This window comes from Rhipicephalus sanguineus, chromosome 8 (assembly GCF_013339695.2).
Source record: "Rhipicephalus sanguineus isolate Rsan-2018 chromosome 8, BIME_Rsan_1.4, whole genome shotgun sequence".
NCBI classification, from domain to species: Eukaryota; Metazoa; Arthropoda; class Arachnida; order Ixodida; family Ixodidae; genus Rhipicephalus; species Rhipicephalus sanguineus.
Window position 1 is genome coordinate 67,476,051 of NC_051183.1, and position 21,256 is coordinate 67,497,306.

The 21,256-nt window shown below is 46.8% G+C and overlaps 1 long non-coding RNA gene across 1 annotated transcript; it reads left to right on the forward strand.

The window, feature by feature from the left end:
- Positions 1-3,414: 3,414 nt before the first annotated feature.
- Positions 3,415-20,560, forward strand: LOC119402792 (uncharacterized). Its single transcript, XR_005185930.2, has 4 exons — positions 3,415-3,462; positions 9,978-10,201; positions 16,166-16,219; positions 20,322-20,560. It is a non-coding gene; the product is annotated as an uncharacterized LOC119402792 (long non-coding RNA).
- Positions 20,561-21,256: the final 696 nt, after the last annotated feature.

Below are 21,256 nucleotides of genomic sequence, written 5' to 3' on the forward strand. Positions count from 1 at the left end.
GCCTTTCATTGTCTCTAAAACCTAAGGCGTCATGTACGCTCTTGCCCAAACGTACAACTGGATGAATATCTCCACATTCAATCATAACATGCTCCGCCGTTTCCTTATCTTCCCCGCAGTACGTGCATTGTTCTTCTTCTTTACTGAATCTTGCTTTATAACTACCCGTTCTAAGGCAACCCGATCTCGCTTCAAACAGTCAAGCGCTTCTCCTTGAATCATCGTAAAATGCCTCCCTCCTCATTTCATCTTTGCCCTTTCAGTAGTTACTCAAAGCCGGTTTTTTCTCCATAGCTGCCTTCCAGTAAATCCTCTGCTCCTCTCCGACTTTTCGTTTAACGCTCTTTGTTGACATATTGCTTACACTACCAGCCGTATATTTACTAGTGAGCCTCCTAGTTCTTTTTCTCCACTGTGTGTCCACGCTCTTCCTATACAAGTAACGGAACACCTTCTCTGCCCATCTACTCTCCTTCATATTCCTTAGCCTTTCTTCGAACCTTATTTTGCTCTGAGCCTCCCTCGCCTCAATATCTGCCCATCCAATATCGACCTTTACAGCCTCATTTGTCATCTTCCCGTGAGCACCCAATGCGAGGCGTCCCACAGTCCTTTGATTTATATCCATTCCCGATTGCACCTCTGCCCTCATGCACACCACTGAGTTCCCAAAAGTAAGCCCCGGAACCATTACACCTTTCCACAGACCTCGAAGCACCTCGTGCCTATTGTATCCCCACAACGCTCTGTGCTTCATTATTGCAGCATTCCTGTTTCCTTTTGCTGCCGAGGCTTTTTCCTGTACGTCCATGTACCGGTCACCCTCATTTATCCATACTCCGAGCTACTTGTATTCGCACACCCGCGGTATTTCTTGGTCCTGTATTGACACCGCCTGATCACGAGGATCATTGAATATCATCAATCCACATTTTGTTACACTAAATAGTAGTCCTAGAGCTACCCCTTCCCTTCCGCATATATCCGCCAGCTGCTGCCTATCTTCTCGACTGTCAGCAAATAAGACAATATCGTCAGCATAAAATAATCCTGGAAGTTTCTGCTCAATCATCACGCCGCCCTGTTTGCGTGACAGATTAAAACCAAAGTTGCTACCTTCTAGCGCTTTTAGCGCTTTAGAGACTGGATAAATGGCGTCATTTGGCAGGGTTGAGATGAACCAAGCAGGCAGAAAAATGTTATTGCAGAAACATGGTACGTTCTACTTCTGGAGTAAATCCTTGCAGGAAAGAAATAAGAAGCGAGCTGCCTTTCTTTTTATTTGTTTATTTCTCTCAAAAACACAGGTCAAAACGAACGTGTCTACGACTGTGTTTATACGAAGCGTCAAAAGGTGTCGGCACCATCGTCCGGTAATCTGGTGCTCCGACATCCCTTAGCATATGCCGAAATACCGTAAACTAAAAGCCTCTATTACGATATTCCCACCGCGGTGATTTAATCTTACCGGAAATGTAACTTAAATGCAGTTATCGTCATCTAGTCCTGTGCGCAAACGTAAACGTATACGTTTACGTATGCGCGTAAACTTTTACGAACCTGGAGTTGAAACTTTGCCAAAAGATGCGTTACGGCAACAAGGTAAACGCAATCCGGTCTTCCAGTAACACGGTAACGTTAAAAAGCCCCCTGACGAACTGAAAGAAGCTAATAACGCGAGACACTCGAGAATAAGTTGAAAACAACAAACCGTTCGACGTAACGAAAACATCATAATTTCACTGCAAGGGTGAAGAAATCAATGTGACCGCAAAATAATTGGAATTTGATCTCGCGGAAATCTTTAAAACGCTGGTGTAAGGGAATACGGCCGCTGCCGGGAGAGAAGCACTTTACGCGCACTCTGTCGTTTCAACGCGAAGAGGCGGGAGCGTAGCACGTAGAAGGGTAGACGAGCCGTTTGCTGATGTCTGCCGAGACAACGCGCACGCCAAGATGAAACACAGCGCGCGCGCCATGATCAAAGTTCGCAGGTGCTGCTCGAGCAACGCAGCACCCCCCCCCCCCCTTTTCTTCCCCGGTGCCTCGTCATGCTTATTCGCCCGACGAAGGATGGTCGGGGCGTTTCCACTCGACTTGAGGTACCTTTGAAGGCAGGTCACGCCCGCGGGGTGATGTTATCGCGTACGCCCTCCATGTGACGGAGATGGCCGGCTAATTTCATCTCTGCTTCCGCCGTGCTCCATCACCAGCGCTCTCTAGCTTCTATTCGTGGGTAGAACATAGGATGCACCGGGTCGTATTATCAATCTGGACTTGATATGGAACATGACGGCAACGCCGACGGCGAATGCAAAATTTCTTTGAAAGAGTCCACTTATTTCTATCGCAATAAAATTTTACAAGTAACTGTAAGGGGTTTCAAGAAAGAAAGAAGTGTGCATCAGAGAACAACAGGTGCAAGCAACTCCGTGGTATATAATTAAGAAAAATAGTGACCTGGGTAGGTCGTGTCACATACAAATTATGGGGGGTAAATAGATCTTTCTAAGAATGCGAAGGCAAAAGCCTAGCAGGACCTCCTGATGATCTACTGGCGAGCTTGCTGCACACGGATAACACACGCCGATAAGAATAGCGAGGTCGACGGTTCGTCGTCTTGGCTATAGGTTAGGTGGCGGCATCGCATCACGTCTGCGTTGACTAGCCCCGCCTTTGTTAATTCGTCTCAATCCTGCTTCTTGTAGTAAAGTTTTGTCAATCTGGCTGGCGGTACGATTCTATGTTGTTGGGATCGTTGGCTTGTCATCGTTGCCAGCAGCGACTAACAGCAACCACACCTCCATATGTTGCTTTCTTAGTTTTCCGGAAAAAGACCTGCATAACTGGCCCGGTCGGGTTAGAACAGGCGCGACAACGAGGCGAAAAGCAGCGCCTTGGCGACGGCAAACGCGACGGGGGCCAAGATATCGGTTGAGTTGTATCAGGGTAGCCGGTGACGTCATGTGGTCGTTCGCGACGCTCTAGACGCGTCACGTTAACGGTTGAACCTTGTAGTCCCATCGCGTGGATTTGCAAGCAACCGTGGGCGTAGCTGGTTTTTCCGAAGTGGTAGCATAGCGAGCCGGGGACGTGCGAGAGATGAGTCTCTGGACGCGTACCGCCTGTTGACAAGCGGACGAGATGGCGTTCGCGGGGGCTGTCAACGGAATTGCTTCATCGGCCAAACCTATCTCCTGCGCGTAGTGGTGACAGCACGGCGTGCGGCAGAGGCATAGTTGATCACTTCGGCGCTGCTATGCCGCTTCGCCGCAGCAATCCATCAGCCACCTCTCAAGTGCGCCTAGTGCCAGACCCAGCTGACGTGAATGCTATTATGAAACAGTGATCAACAGCAAAACATTTGTGCCTCTATTCTCTATGTGACGCACTTACTAAAAACGCATAACCCACTCTTGCTACAGCGTTGAGCTGGTCGAGTGTTTGGAACGATATTGAAGGGTATGTACACGTTGTCTTTTTCAGCAGAGCTAAGCCGTGCGAACCGAATAGGTGATGTATCCAGTCGCACTAGAGCTTGTCCAGAGAGTAATTATTGCTGAAACGACCGCTGTTCGAGGGCGTGAAGTTTTTTTCCTAACTCTGCAGCTGTAGAGAAAATATTTGTTTCACCCTCCTAGGGCATGCAATACATATAAAAGCAAAGTCCCATCCCAGTTTACGTTCGGTTGCTCAACCCGAAGGCGCACCAATCAGACATGATGCTGAGGTACTTTCTGGCATCGTTGTGTTGGCATGTGGCCTAGAAAAGAGACGAAGTATCGCCCATGCATTCCCATGCAGTCCGAATGCATGGGCAGTCCGAATGACTGCTCATGCATTCGTTCAACTGGGATAGGAACTGAACTTCCTTTAATGGTATTTATGATGTGACAGACACGTGTTACGTGTCTTTTCGAGGAAAAGTAAAGAATTACTATTTCTTTTACTCGAATATCTACATGAAAACTGACCGTTAATAATTAGATCCCTATGATTTTATCATTGTACTTGGTCAAGTGCACTTATTTCTTTGAGCGCGCATATTGAAGCTCCATATTGTGAATCCCCTCTACCTCCGGTGAGTAAAGGGGCTTTGTTTATTCAGTTATCGTGATGTTAAAGTAGGATAAACGCGTACGGCCTTTTTGTGTCATAATTTTTACCCTATCCGCGATGCGCAACGCCTATAGGGGCGCCACTGAAAGCCGCGTAGCGGTGGCCGTTGGAACCGCTCGCGGGTCGCGTAGCAAACGCCTCATTTGCGCGCGTGCGATTCGCCGGTTGTGCGCGACCCAGATAATTACTTTTGCGGCAACAGTGTGCGCAAAGGAGCCGCACTTTATAATAGTGGACATGTGTCCGATGTCACAGCTGTGTGGGACGACAATGTCCCCATACGCGACAAGTGTTTGTCACAGACAATCGACAACAAGCTTCTCCTACGAAGTGGAGCTCATCGTAAGTACACCGCTTTCTTTATAAACTCCCGATCACTAACGCCTGCATGCGTTGACGCGTGAACCAATGTTTTTTCTCGACACAGTAGCTTCGTTTACGTGCCATGTGTTGATATAGTAGATTTTGAGGGAGCGCTGTCGCACCGGCGTATAGATTTCACAGGAGGGTGTCAACTTGAGCTTGTTGGCATGGCTTCATTTTCGGAAACAAAAATTTGTGCCCTGCAGGACTGAGGTCGTCTATGAGATACCAACGTCCTGCGGTGGCCGCTACGTTGGGCAAACAGGGCGTTGCGTTAATGATCGGCTGCGAGAGCACAAGAACAATCTCAAGGACAAGACTGGAAGCAATCTGGCAATCCACTGTGCCGAGTGCGGTTGCACTCCGAGTTTCGATCAGACGCGTATCTTACGCAGATATCGTGACTGCCACGCCCGGGAAATATATGAAGCGTTCACGATTCATTCCATCGGGCCATCATGTGTAAGCGCACCGTCCATCGCACTAACCAACAAGGAGATTAATTACCTCCGTGATTGATCTTTGCGTTTTCATGCATTAGCCACGGCGCAGGCGTAGGGCTTCCCCTTTCCCCTTCCCTCATCCTCTCTTGCTTATCTATTTCCAAGGAAGCGTATATATGTGTTCGCACGAATTAAACGCTCATGTTGTTAGCCAGCGCAAAGTCCTGTCTGTCTTTCTTGTCCCGTGTGCTCGCGCTGTTTCCGAAAATGAAGATTTCACAGGGTCGGCCACGTGAAGGGTCAGCGTTGGTAAAACTTTGAAACCAGCACGATAAACTTGTGAAAAAATAAACGATAAGCTTGTCATCATCGGTGCAGAAGCGCACAGCGAACATTCTGCACCGATGATCGCATTCCAGTGCCATCAATAGGTAGAATGCATCCGATTTCGTACAGCACACGTGTGATTCCACGGCACTTTTTTAAAGGAGCCGTCACCTGCCCTACATTCTCTCGCATTGCGCTTCGCGCCATTCGTTTTTCAAGTGAGCCAAGGTATCGCGTCTTATCAGTAATAACAACCTCATGTGAATTGTAGTGTCTACAATGCAGGCGAGGCGACCTAGTGTAAACGTAGTAGCGTTCGCTGAAAACATAGCGACAAAAAAAGAAGAAATAAAAACACGGTAATCGTTCTAACACTGCCGTAAACAAAGCGCGATTGCTTAGCTTCTACGTCGTACAGCCGCAATCCACTGCCGCCGTCGCTTTCGCTCATGAAATAGCGCCGGAAACCTGTAGATGTGCGTTCCTGGCGATTTTTTTTGTGTGTTTGAACAGCCGACAACGCAGCAGGTATTTTTCGACATCGCTGAGGCCCACCAGAATCGTTAAATCACGATGAAAAACACGTCCATCCGTGCACTCGCGTATAGACGCTCGCGGGAACACTGCTCGCCGGGCCCCGCGAGCGTTCCGAGCCATGGCGGCAGATGGCGTCGTCGGCGCTTTGCGCATCGCTTATAACCTTTCTTTACATTTTGCCTTCTTGCCTTGACAAGCTCTGCACGTACTCGTCGAACATACCACTTTAATTTGTTCAGGCGTGAATTCCAGAGTCAGTGTCAGCATACGGCCTACGCCATAACTGTCACCGCATTGCTGCGTAAGGAACTTTTTTTATCATGGTACTACGTTATGGTGACCTGTAACAACAGAAGTATATGCGCAGCGTTCGAAACTTGGGTGATGGCATGATCCAGAGACGCCTTTGCAATGTTTTCACTTTTATTAGGGCTGAAACATATGTGTTCATGGCTCGGTCGAAGGAGAAGCAAACTGCTAGCACATGCTGCTAAAACTAGTAATGGTGGCAGCAACAACAGATGGCTTGATCAATGATAATCGCGCAATATAATTTGAATGCATGACGTATGAATTAGAACAGCCTCAAAGTTAGGTATGTTCTTTTGCGACACTGAATGATAGATAGCCTTCAGACACAGTATGCAGGATCGTATTACGTTCAAGCTAACTATATTTTTGCGGATAATTAGCGAACGGAGTAATATTGACTGATGCAATGCTTTCAGCAGGGAAAGGGAAAGTCCACGTCCACCTGACACAGAAATGTATTTAATACACCTTTTTGCAGTTTAGCTTTCTTCGCACACTCTTCCATTATAGTGCGGCATAGGTGTTTGTGCCGCTGTAGACGAAAGGGCGCTGCTAGGAGAAGAAGTTTAGTTGTCTCTTGCTTGATTCGAAATAATAGGCGCAAAGAAGACGAACAAAAGACGATCATCTTTGCGCCTACTATTCCAAGTCATGTAATACCAACACGCCCAGTGCTCACTCTTTTGCTTCGATCGATGGTGTCGCCCTGGTCATACCGCATCAACGGTTGGCCTCGTAGGTATTGTAAATCTACTGTCAATATACCCGTACAGGAGTGCGGGCAGTCTTTACGAAAGCCGCACCTGGATCTTCGCAGTGAACGTCACGTGTGCCAATACTATGGCTACCGCCGGTGTCTCGGCTGCTTAGACGCCAGCGCAATACGTTATGACTCGGCTACATGATCTGTGAATATTCACAGGCACTGGTAAGGTCGACGTGGAAGACTCGCTGGCGATGTACCAACGCCTTGCTAACAGTAACCGGTGGGGTCTCTCACTAACTTCACATTTTTACCTGAGGAAACCGTAGATGCGTGGTTTGAGACGCACGAAACCGAACTCACAAGTTGTGACATTGCAAACAGAAGCTATGCAATATTTTCGGGAGAGCAATCGGACGCCAAATGGCAGCGCAGAAATAGTTCGTGTCCCGGGCCCAGACGTCTCCAGAATGTATATCTCCTACATTCAGGACGTTCTGACACTCTGTCGAGAAGCGGACGACATACCGGAGGCAGATAAAGTCGCATACATCTTGAAGGGCACCGGCGACGACGAATTCAACTTCTGGCTTTGCAGGTACTGCCACAACGGTTGATTCCCTCATTGAAGAATGCCGGCACTTTGAGCAAGGAAAAAGCAAGATTATCGTGTAACGATTCGGCCGGGTTCCTAATACAGCTCCGACCCCTTCCTGCATTGAACCTACGCCGTTGCAACAACCAGCATCACCAAGTTTGACACAGGTCATACCTCGCTGAGTTGAGGCTATGGCTCCGAGCTCGCGTGTTCCCCATACGCATGACGGCTTGACAATCTCGCACATTCAAGCTGTTCGCCACGAAATTGCGAATATGACATCCCATCCGCCGTTAGCCCCATCCCACCCCTACCGCTCTTGCCACTGCATCTGCTGCACCTCGACAGTACTTCGCGAATCGCTACCGGGACCCACCTGAGTGGCGAACCCCGGTCGACAGCCCAATTTGTTTCCTGTGCTCTCAGATCGAGCATATCTCTCTCCACTGTCTTAACCACTGGAAAGCCTCTGAACGAGAGAAAGCACTAGAAAGCCTCTCACCACAGCGCCGTCAGTCCTGTTTGCCTACATCTCGGCGTCCCTCGTGGCTGTCCCACTCGGGCCGCTTCTCGGGAAACTAACCAATACAGCCCCGAAGGTGGGGCTGCGTTGACGACTTCGACTGCAAGTCCGCTGTTGACCCTTGGTCCTTAACGAAACATTATCGAACGAAACATTATCGCAGTTTTTATCTCCAGTTTTCCATTAAAACATTTCTCTCTCTCTCTGTCTCATCGAAGTTTTGTTCATCACGTAACCGTTAAAGCCCTCATCGACACTGGATCTCAGGTGTCGGTAATGTGCCGTGATCTTTGTAGACCTCTCCAAAAAGTGCTAACGCCCGCGGAGTCACCTGCCCTTCGAGTAGCCAAAGGCAGCACAACAACCGTCATGGGTATGTGCACCGTCCATGTCGCCATCGCCGACCGTTCAATGTTAGTACTATTCACTGTACTTGCGCAGTGCCCTCACGAGGTGATTCTCGGAATGCACTTTCTGACTGTTCATTCTGCGCTTATTGACTGCTCAACCGATATTCTAAGGCTTGAGCTGCCCCAGCTGCGCCCCGCGAGCTCTCATGCCTCCGCGTGGTCATGACCTCCCGAGTGTACTCACTCGTCAATTGAATATATCGCTCCGAAGAGTTCGTGTGAGTGCGGTTGTGAGGCCTTCAATCCGCGCGAAATGGAGATACACCGAAACAACCTGGAATTGCCCATTTTGCCCAGCGCCGGCGCGGGAAGCAGACCGGAACCACCTTCTATGGGCATAGCCTGAGCTACAAGCGGGTCGTCGACGCCACCTGCGGAGTGCGGGACTTAGCACACCAGGCTACCTGACTTGCAGCGGTTGATGTACGGTCCGAATCATAAGTCCCTCCTCGACTTCATGAGAGAAACATGCACAATTTTGTGTAATGTGTATTCATGCAGCATGGCAAACTAACGCAATAAATGAAAACGATGGTTGCAGTTCCATTTATTGCCTTAACGCAATTTGTAATTGGAATGCGATCACTACGCACATTGTCACAATGCGAATATAAGTGCAATAACATCGTCAATTTCTACACTAGATGTCGAAGGAAAGAGGATGGCTTTTCAGGGGCTCGTTTTTCTTTGTTAGGCACAATATTCATGAGAACCAACAGATAATAATGCCAAGAAAAGTTTTCCTTGACATTATTGTCTGTTAGTTCTCAATAACATTTACATTAGATCTTGGTGGTGTGAAAGTCATACGAATATTACTGAATATAGACTAGGCAAATAGAGTGCGATGCTATGTCGACAAGCGTTTAGCGCTATGCATTGCAATGATCGCAATTCGAATACTGTGTGGGCTAGCTTTTTCCCGCTTCAAGCTCTTCCCGTTTTCGCATAACATATGATCGCCAATAAAAGGAACATATAAACGAATTAACGGCTGCTGTGGTAGGAAATTATATTTCTACATGGTCACGGCAATTGTATTTAAACTAATGTAGGCCTCCAGAGTTCCGCAGCTGTCCCAAGATTTGGCTCCGTCGTATGTCTCCATGCTCTGTTATTTTAATTGCACAGCGAACCCTGATAGTATAGCGCCACACGCAAAACTATTCACTGCCGTTTTTTAGAACTTGTATCGATACCATAAAAAAAGCTTACCATGGCATAGTTTTTATTTAACCCTTAAAAAGCGCTCGTAACTAGGATATTCGGGAAGGTGACACACGTTGAAGTTATAACTGAGAACAGTATGACAAGCTTATGAAGTTTTCCTCATAACGCATTTATTAAAACCTGTAAAAACAGCGGACGCCGTTTGTGATTTCGGTTCCAGCATACCAATGTAATTGTGTAGGCTGCAAATAGCAATAGAACATCCACAGTAAATTTTACGCATATTCAAAGCCTCTTTATGCATTTGACCTCTGAGTACCGTGCAATGATCCAAAGGAATTTTTCCTCAGCAGGAATTAACGAACGTTTTTCAGGGATCATGCAAATTGATGTGATAGTGCTTGTATAACTCCGCTAATATTCGCAGCTGCAGGAAATCGGTGATGCGGATCTCTAATTATGACAACTGCAGGTTTCACAAAGGAGGATATGGCTGCAGCTAACATTTCAATGCTACTCATCGTATTGCTTGTGAGCTTTTGTAAAGAAAGCATCGAAGCCGGTGGATGGAGAGAAGACAAAAATCCGGACAGACCACTGACTCGCGCACTTGCGCAGTATGTCTACGTCAATAACAAACCCAATAGCACTGTAGATGAACACTTCATATATAACGTAACTCAAGCCAGATGGAAGGTATGTCATCCAAAAGTTTGATCTTGGCATGGTTTCTCTTCTTTTGAATGCGCAGTATCTATAATAAAATGTACAAAACCGTTTTTCTACCAACGGCTTCCCATACTTCCCATACTTATAATGAAGAAAGCTTCATATATTTGAGCTAGGTAACACTGGAAATTGTAAAATGAAAATATGTACTATTTCATGGCTCGCGCGTGGGCAAGTGTTTCGGTTACGTAGCTTCCACAGTACTGTTAAAAAAAGTTGTCGTCTATTGGAGCAGCAGTGAATTGGGACGCGCCGGCCACCAGACGCCGCCGCTATGAAATGGCGGGGGCACTTAAAACCGTGGAGAGCCGTCAGGGGAATGGACAGTGAAGATCAAAAGAAAGAAAAAACATGGCTGATCCCTCCGTCATTGGAATCGCTATAGCACGAAAGTGAAACGTGTCTTCACAGAAGTAGTGCTTATGGTGTCGTGATATATGAGAGCTTGTACAATGTCTTTTCGTGTTTGGCAGCTACAGCACCGTTTTGACGTGGACGCACCCATGTTGACGGCATGTCTCTATCGCGACGACTAACGCCCATGATCATGATTAAACCGTTGCGGTTGCTGACGTTGCAAACATATATTTGGACACAGCAAATCATGAATCCCGCGTAAGGATGATATCAACAAGCTCAAATTAAACATTGGTACCCGGTATGCAATTCTTCAAGGCGTCGTCAATTAGGTAGAAAAACGGCATGGTGTGCACTTTCTAGCAATGGGTGACCAACGCCTGCTCTCATGCATACACTACCACACACTACGCTTCAGCAACACGGGAGGTAGATGTTCGTAGTCTGAGCCGCAAACGTGTGCGTCCCGCTGTGCTCTGCCTCGCAGGCGCTAGTCTCGCTCCGCCATGGCACGACATTCGCCCGTCGAAATCGCGTCCTTTCTGCAACGCGTATTGCAGAAGTTTTGTTAGTCGGTGCTCTCGCAATCGAAGCAGTCGGCGGCGGAGAAATCCCGTTGGTGAATATGGAAGCTGCACTACTCCGATGAGCCGACGTACGCTAACACGAAGCGAAGGGCTAAGAAAGAGCGTAAGCAACGTAAGTGCGTCAACGGTGCCTCGGCGACGCCAGCGCGGCCAGTGTACCTCGCTGGTATCGAGACGCTATGACCATGACCTCCGATATCGCGCGCGATCTCGGAGTAAGCGCTAGTTAGTGTCGATCGTGAAGCATTACTTCTTTTCACCTCTCACAGTCGACGGCACCGCCCCGCTCCGCGCCGCCTACCTCCAACAGAGAGCACCGTGTGAAAGAGAATGTGGGAAAGATATGAGGCGCGTTCGCGCCGGGTCCAGCATCTGTCGCAGACTTAGCTTAGTCGGTAGGGCGTCGGGCGCTTGCCGTCGCGGCCGCAAGATCGTGGGTTCGGTTCCCAGCGGGGGTTCTTTTTCTTGGTTTTTTTCTTTCTCGCCCATTGGCGTCCATTTTATCAACGTCATATCCGTGATGGATGTACTTGGTGGACCCCGGCATAAAACACTTTCGTGTTAAAATGTGACGTGCACACGGCTTTTGTTTTATTTGTGAATTACTTCGCGGGGCTTACCGACAGGTGAGAAATTGACCCCACGTGATTAGAGACCCCGCCAATACGAGGCAGCCCTCCCTTGTGGTCTCTTAGCGGTGTGGCTATCTGCGCCTGTGCCACGCTTCTTCGACATGCCATAAAGAAAGAGACCCAGGAGTGCTTTGATTCGACAGTGGACATTTGACTCACTTTCTAGAGAATAAAATTACACCACCTCCCACTAAAAGGAACTATGTGGGGATGCGGAGCAGCGCATGGGTCGACTTATAGTTCCGTTCATCACGGGCACCTTGCCCGATGTTAAAGCGTCCTTGCATGTTGAGCACACCATGAATTCAATGTAGTTGCTGTGGCTGTTACTCGTCCCGAACTCTTGTCGGAGCATGCCACGTGGGTTCATCGCGCGTCTGCAGTATCTCGTTGTCAGACGCCATCGTGTGATTGCTGAGAGAGTGCAAAGGCGAGAGTCCACAGCGTCTTACCCAGCCCAGGCCCTAAACGCTAGCGCGTGCCAACGTGTTCTGATTAGGATACAACGCGTTGGTTCATTGCGCGCTTGCAAAATCCCGTTCCATCACATACTTCTTGATGGAGTGTAAAGAAGAGAGGCCACAGCGTCTTACTCAGCCCCTTACATAAGCCCGAACTCACTAGTGCGTACCAGCGCACATGCTTTTGCCTGCGTTACGCGAAGCTAAGACAGCATACGTCATCCGGGGCCCCTAATGTGTTCTGCATGTATCATCTTCAAGGCGGTCGAAGAACAACAGGAAGAAGACTTCTGCTTGGTGCAAGCGCGCGCTCGGTATGTTACAGATGGCTATGCTAGGTGGTAGATAGCAGACGGTCCCCAATGGACGGATACAGCCCCAAGCAAAAGCTGCTTCGCATCTGAAAAGGAAAGACCGTATTCTGCGAACCGTGTGGAAAAAAAGGACAATTGTAAGGCCATGTTCAACTTTTGGCGTCTTTTTGACATCATTAGCAATAACGTTTTTTTTTTGCTTTGCTGTCGTAGAGACATGTCGGGCAGGTGTTTGTTTTGAAATTGTTTGATTTTATGTAAAACATATATTCTGCCTACATTTTCGACGTTAGAGGCCTGAAACGTGGTTGCCTACCTATTTGTGGCGCTTAACTCTTTCGGGCACGGTGATCAGCGCTGCTTACCACCAAATCAAATTTTTTTGCAGTGTCACCTGGCAGTTTATAAAGCCAACAAGTGTGTACTATTCCCCTTTAGTCTTCTCTTAAAGTCCGCAAGTGGTGCTGGTTCTCTAGAGGAGCTTTTTTGTTGCTAAGGAACAGCCTTGAGACAGCATGCCGTTTCTCCGCGGTGCACTCTGAAAAGTTGCCACTTGCGCAAAGCTATGTGAACTTACACGGAATCTTTGTTGGATGTAACACACAGCGCGAGTGTCTATCTTACTGGCTATATTGATGAAGGCATGCTGTGGACCTGGCTGATAATCTATAACGACCTTTTTTATGGTGGTCAGCTAGGCTAGCCACCCTGCATGAAAGCGGTTAGACGTGGGGCCCCAGATTGTACGGGTGACATTCGCCATAAAGCTACATTCTATGCCAAAAACGTCTCTTTTTGTTCGATATGCGAATATTGCAACCGACACTAACAGCTCTGCTGGACGGAACAGTTCAAGCGACAGCCAATGTAGCCAGGTAGATGATATCCGCGATATCATGTATGACGACGAATCCGGGACTCTACATGGTACAAATGGAAAATGCCAGTGACCCATGTGATACCGAAGGAGATGCAGATTCTACCGTCACAGTCCAAACGGTTCCCACCTGGAGTACAAAGCATCGCACGTCTCTGCTGCTAATATTTTCGTGACTCCACACTGCAACCTCACATTCTTTAAATGAACACTGCTTACGCATTTGGAATTTTCAGCCTTTATGAATGCTTGAGTGAATTTAGCAGACTGCGTTTGATGCTAATCTGTACATGCAGAAAATAAACAAGCCCTATATTCCAGCGCCCATGAAGGCGCTCACTGCGAATCGAGGTTGCCAGAAATGCAGTCCTAAGGCACAATTTGGCTGCGCCGAACCTCAATGCGCGAATTTGCCTTCAGAAGAGAAAAAAAAACGCTTTTTTTCTTAATAGCACACAACATAATTTTCAAAGAAGAATGCGCGAAGTATGCCCCTACGTTGCGAAGCAACACATTTGAAATATGCACTATGTAAAGACCCTTCCGGCATGGTGGTCAACAGGACTGACCATCTCGTGGAAACTCTGTTACAAGCAGCAATTTTTTTCACGTGTCCGATATGTTTCTGCATCCTTCTCTCAAAGTGCTTGAATAATATGAATATTTAATTCAAAGACAACTTGTTTTCTTCAAAGAGTTGAAACGTTTCTTTTCCGGCTTATTTCTGGCGCCTAAAATGCGCTTTTTTATTGCCTGAAAATCCGGCCTGTACTGATGAGCATTCTCTCGTTCGACGTCGTGTCACCAACAAGAAGTCCGCTTATCACACTTGTGATCTACTGTGTTCGAGCCACTTTGAATGAACACGAATTCGTGGGCGAGATGATCTGCCTGAAGATCGATGAACTGTGTCGCTTGTTGCAGTACTGCCTCAAAGGGATACACTTCAGCGTCTGTCGGGACTGCCTGCGGGGCTGTGAAGGGTGCAGTGTTTCCCGCTACAGCTACGAATCCTGCAATAAAAGACACCAAGGAGCCGTCACAAAGTTTATTTATTCGAAGGCCAAAAATATTTGTCAGGAATTTGACTGCTTCTGCGTCAAGAAATTGTGAGTGAAAGGGTTCCGCGAGCTACGTCAAGCAGGTGATATACACCACGGTGGGAAGAATGTAAAACGGGAAGCTCTCTTTTCTGAATGTTTTATACAGAGGACAGGTCGAGCACCTAAACTATCATTTGTACAGGAAGCGAGCGAACACCAGCAAGTAATTACAACTTAATTAATTATTATAATTACAATTCCACCAAGCATCCGTGGTGTCGGCACTCGTTCCTCGTGTAAGAAGGATCTGTCTGTCACAAGATGCGAGGAAGAAAACAAAATGATGTGACCGCGGAAGCAAAGAAAGACGGATGCGCAGAATTCGTGATCCGCCTCGTGTCGCACCGTGTTTTGACAAAGCAACCACTCCACCGCTCCACCACCCCATCTACCCCTATTCCGTCTCAACCCCCTCCCCACACCATAGTCAATGATAGAGAAAGTCAAGTGAGTCTGTCGCAGCTTTTCTGTTTCGTATGTCACCAAAACGATCTTCCATGCTTCTCGGGAGAGAGGTAATCATGGTCGCTCTCAAGCAGGTGTCAACGCTCGTTCACTTGCTGCCGCAAGAGAAAGATGAACCGCCGATAGAAAAGGGGCAGGGCGTCTCCAACAAAGTATCGTGGTCTGATGGCAAATGCAGCTACATAGGCGTGAAGAAGACCTATCAAGACGGAATCACCAGCCATAAGAAATACATTTGCCTGTTTCTTGTTCAGTACACATGCGTGCCCCTGTCTCTTTTGCCTTTTGGTGTACGGTAAAACCTGCGCGCTTTCTGAAAATAAATTTCATTTGGAAGTAAGAGCTCGTCTTCATTTTTTTTGTATCTTGCGTGTTTTCCGCTTCTAAGTACCATCATGGCTAGTCTAACGCTTCGAAAATATCCACCGGCAGATGTACAAGGTAGGCGTACCCTACAGCTCAGAGAAGACGGTTACCGTGTAAATGCTTTGATGCGAACTGCTCCTCACTTTCGATAACGGTTAAGGACAGTCAGATGCAATCAGGCACATTGGTTTTGCATTTTCTCAGGGCGGTAGCGTTGACAGCTTAAGCTGGAATAAATATACATTCAATGAGGCACACAACAACACCCGCCTTGGCTAAACCGTGTGCACCACAAATGGACCACCATGATAAAAAATTGCATAATAATGGTTGATTATGACAAGGGACGCTGGAGAAAATTTCAACAAGGTAGCCTCGTCGATGTGGAGTAGTCGCAAACAGAACGCGCCAAACTTCAACGAACTGATGTCTTTGTAAAAATAAGGAACGATCTGTCTATTTTGTCAATTTCATATTGGAATATGATCATCTTCACACAGTGCACACACGAACACAGAAGAATAAGGAAACAACGACACGAGCCAAATATCCACCTTACTTGGAATATGAGCAAGCATACACTAGTAAACTAGAAATCGGAGAGATGCTACCAAAATTAGAAACACCTCATGCTATCGTTACCGCTGTGTTGTTGGGATTAGAGATATCAGCGTATCTACACCAGTTTTGATTTCTTGCTTTGACTATACATCATATTTAGGATACACGTGTAAGTGGTTTAGCCTATAATCCTTCTTTAACTGCGCAGGTTGATGGAGGAATAAAGATGAACCTTGGATTCATCGTTTTCCGCTGAGCTGAGGTACGTTCTAGCAGGCTGCATTATTGTTCATCTCGCTCGAGTTTATTCTTTGTAGTAAGGACACCGTCTCACCCTATTAAAGAGACAATTCTAATGTGCGTCGAAGTTGCATGCCTCTCATTTCTTAAATTTTTTTAATATATGTTCCTATGAACATATATAATACACATCGAATATTTTCCTCTGGGCCTTATTAAGTAAACTAGTACAACTACTTACGTTTCTTGTACAAAAAATCACTACATATCTACGAAGTGAATGATGCTTGAGGAGCTGGCTTGGAGATAATCGGGTAAACCGTGAATGCTCCGTACAATTCCTCTACTGTCATATAAAGAATGACAGGTTGTTATAGTAGCGCTTGCGATCAGGTTGTTGTCGAACCACAAGCGGTTGCAGAGCTTGGAGCTGTGGCCGAACGTGTTATCGATGAAATTGCGCTTGAAGCGTGCGTGGGCGCCACCAACTTCAGGTAGCGACCGCTTTCGGTGCTTGGCCGCTGAGACTCCGCGTCTCTTCGAGGTTCTCTTGCCGCCGCTTCCGCTCTGCTTCGGCTTCTTGGGCTCGTATCTCCGGGTCCGCACGATGCTGACGTCTCTGTGCGACCTCGCGAGCTCTCACCGCAGGGTCTTGGCGTCGAGGCCGCATTGCTGCCTTGCGAGCCCTCCGCTCCGCCGCCTTGTCTTCTTCATTCATGTTATTATTATCGAAGCGCACTGACTAACGACTATCGAAAGAGAGAGGAAGCACGCAGTTGCGGCCCTCTAGCGTTCTCCTATCAAACTAGAGCACGCGCCGGAGTGGAGCGAGTGCCGTATGCTATAGTTGGCTGTGGTATATGTGGTTTTGCCTGCGTTTTATCATCATCAAAGCGCTCGAAGAACAAGAAGAAGAAGACTTCTCTTTCGCGCAATCTGCGCCTGTAGCGGTCGCCTCTGCAACTAAGGTTACGGCGCGGGACTTCGCCGCATCTTAATAACCTGGTGAGCCAGCTCCTAATAAAATACTTATTAAGAACAAAAGAATGTTTTGAAGTGCACTAAGGACACTCGTCAAGCTCTGTAAAAGATCCCTGTAAGCTATGGCAAGTTCTGTATAGGCCAGACTGGAAGGCATTTTAGCGAGCGTGCACGGGAACTCAATTTTGATGTTGAGAGCTAATATGGTGGGCACATTACTTTTCCTTGTAAAAAGTGCAAGTGTACTCATCATCATCACACCAGACATTTTGAACAGGCGAACAATACGCTTCAGCATGATCCAATTCAGGCATGTATATATATTTTTAATCTTGAAGGAGCCAGCTGTGTCAGGATCTCATAAGTATCACGATTGAAAAAAAGATGTAGATTCCTTGACAGGTTTTGTCTGCTTTTTCGATGAGTGCGCAGTCATATATATGTCGGATTTTGTTATTAAACATTCAGCAGAAAGTCAGAACTCATCTAGTTTTACAGCGAAAGCTGTTATGTAATAACAACACCGCCGCAGCCGCCGGTGTCCGTAACCGCTATCTCACGAAATAATAAAAAAAAACTGAGAAATATCCGCGATGGAACGCGGTTTAAACCTGGGCCTTCTGCATGGCAGCCCAGTGTTCTACCACAGAGCTTGCCGGTGCTATTTTCATGAATGCCCCATTGGCGGCGAGATCGAACACAGTCGGCACCTAGTGGCGAAAGGACGAAGACCCCAAGTGTGGATGCCGGTGTCTCGTCGCACCTTCATCAGCAGCGTGTGTTGTGTTTGTTGTCCCCGTATTCACGATGGAAGTTGGAGGGACGGCTTTGTCGACGTTGAGATAACCTATTTCTTACTTTTTGTGATGCAAGTTCGTAAAGTGAGAAGTTTTTTTGAGTGGCGATGTGAAAACATTTGTTTAAGGCGACGGCGCCACATACGCTTGTCGCTTTTCAGCGTGTTGTGAGACTAACATTTGTAATTTCGTGTCTCAGTGCCCTTGTCTATGAGCACAATTCTAACCTATGCTGGGGATTGTGTCGCGTTATCTTCGATGACGACAAAGTTGTTGCGGCGGGCCACATGACTGAATTCAGTGTCGTCTATTGTAAGTGCTGCTCTGACGATGCTGTGTATGTTGCATTCGTACTCCAGTCTTCCTGACTTAGAAAAGACCCCAAATAAGGTATATGTGAACTTGACTGATGAGAAGCAATAGCAGAATTGAATGCCCAAGCCCTGCAGGGTGATCATAAAACTTCTAGTTGTTCGGATAAGGTTGGTTGTGGCGCGTATCGCACTTCGTTGCATATTTGTTGCGAGGCAGCTTCTGCTATTCAAGTAAATGCGGTAAGTTAGGCCTCAGTCATTTCTGGAAGATCCATTTAAAAGAATCGACGAGAAAATATATCAGCATGAGCAGTGGCAACAAGCTCTCTCACGTATGTTCATTTATCGCTTACGTGGTCCGTCCGTTTCTGGCGCAAGAAACAACAATCTTACTCTGTACGAGATAATGCACAAACTGGACGAGTTTTCGCGCTGATATTTAAACTTCGGAACATTGAGAGCGCTGCTCGAAGTTGAGTAAGGGTGACAGAAAACGCGCAAATTACACTAAGGATCGACGATGCTCGCCCAAAAATACAGGCAGCTAGCGCTAACAAAGCTTGCATTCACTTGGATGGTGGCACACGTAGTATGTAGAACGAATTGCATACTTCGAGACTCGATTCATATAAATGCAGGAGTAGGCAATATCGTGAGCAAATCATGCCAGGCAGCCCTAGGCAAGTCGCCACGATCATTCGTGGACTGCAATGATGCTCATGCACGTAGCGAGCAGAAACTACGTATCCAACAAGCATCAATGCACAGATCACAGAGTAAGAGTGAGGAACATGTTTGACTGAGCATCGACACTTTTCGTCAGCGAACGCTTCAACCCACTGTGTCGGAAGTGCTTGCTATGCGCCATGGGAAAGCCCCTTGCCGTGCCGGCACTTGAGAAGCGAGTCTCTGTGATGTTGAGCGTCGACGGGATAGAAATGAAAGTATATCTCCCTCCGTGCAATGTGTGCTGCACTGCGGAGCCAAACAATACCTTTCTTTCGAAAATACAGCTTTTTCTACAGCTACGGAGCACAGAATCAATATAGAGAAACAGCAGCCCAATACAATTTCATGCACAGCAAGGGTGACGTATCCACACTAACGCCGAGATGGTGCTGCCACCAATTGGTCGATCTCGCGACCAATACAGGTTTCATATTGGCAAGGAACGACATAACATATGTAATATAGCAGAAGAGTAAAATAACAACCAGGCGTCACAACGAGAGTCTTTACCTACGCTCCACACAATGCGAATTGCGCAATGAGTGTGTTGTATAGTCCTTCCAACCCATTACAAAAGGTTCTGCCATAATCCTTCATCGTCAGCAGACAACCAAATTTTACTGAGAATGTTTACAAGTACGAAACCAAAGCGTTGTATATTGCCAATAAAAAGCCAAAATTAAACAGTTCGTGCGTGTCTGTATGTGGAGTTCTTGAATCTGGTTTCAGAAAAAAATAAACGAAATGAAACAGGAAGGTACAGCACACTTCAGTACAACTCACGAAATAATATTACAGAGAAAGCACTTTATTGCACATCGAAACAAACAAATAAATATATAAGGAACTCCATTGCAGATTGATGCAGGCAGGAAACGATACCCGGCATTTTACTGCAGATTGAAATACGCAAGAAAAGATACAAGGCACGTGCTTTTGCTTTGAAGTTTCTTAGGAATGGTCTATGTAGCAGGAGAAGTTTTTCTTTTTTTATTGGTATATTTGAATTGTTCAACATATCAATATCTGTTTCTTACACTTAACCTTGCCTCAAGGTATTTTTCATTTGTTTCTTCCTTTGATCTGCCATGCTTTCTTTCAGTCTTATACAGCAGTTGCTGTATTTACTTTTTAACGAAGGCTCAGTGCTGTACTTGTTCCTGAAGTATTTTCGATGTTTCCTAGCGCAAGCATTTGTCATCACAGTGTGCGCGTCTTTTTTATATCGTCCTTGCTCTTTGGACACACCCAGCATGGTTTATCTCATTTCGAATGCCTAACTTTTTCTGTCATTTTTTCGCAGATGCTCGAAAAATGTATCACCATGGTTGCCGTGCTCCCACCTGGCACTCCTCGAAGGAGAGGGATCGTCAACAAGTTTTGGTGCCGACGAGTTTTTTGAGATTCGCTTTACGGAAGGATATGAAGAACACTCGTTTGTCTGCAAGCCAACGTGATTTACGTTAAAGTAATTCATGTCTAACCGAAAGCCGCAGAATAAAAGACAAGTAGATTTATCTGCAGGGACCACAAATTACTTGTGCAAAAAATTTGTAATAGACGCACATGGACCAGTCATGTTCATCACAACATGCCTTCTTTATATTCTCGACCAGATGTATGAAACTCATCTCTACTAAGGGGCCGCAGTCACGAAATCTAGTCTCCTGGAGGGGCCGGGACTGTGGCGTCTGTTGTGGTGGAGGGGTGGAGGGGTGGGATGAGTTTGAACGAAACATGACCTGACGTTGACATTTCACAGATGGTATTTCTCATATCTTTTATATGTGATCCTTTCGAAAAGGGACTTGCCGGCGGGTTGCGAAAAACACATCGACGCTTATCGCGGGAATAACTGAAATCTAAAAAGCCGATTCTTAAATAGGGTATTTGTTCCACATATATGTTTTTACAAATATGTAACCACATGGAGTGCCTCATGTAAAAAAAATGGCTGATCCCTCCGTCGTAGGAACTGCTATAACACGAAAGTGAAACGTGTCTTCAAAGAAGTAGTGCTTATTGTGTAGTGATATACGAGAGGTACGAAAGCTCCGGCACCGTTTGACGTGGATGCACCTACGTTGACGCCTAATGGCACATCTACATCACCACGACTAACGGTCATCTTCATGATGTAACCGTTGTGGTAGCTGAAATTGTTAATATATACCTGGACACAGCGTACCGTGTGTAGCGCCACCGAGATCAACTGGATTGCACGGTGAAGGAAGAAGA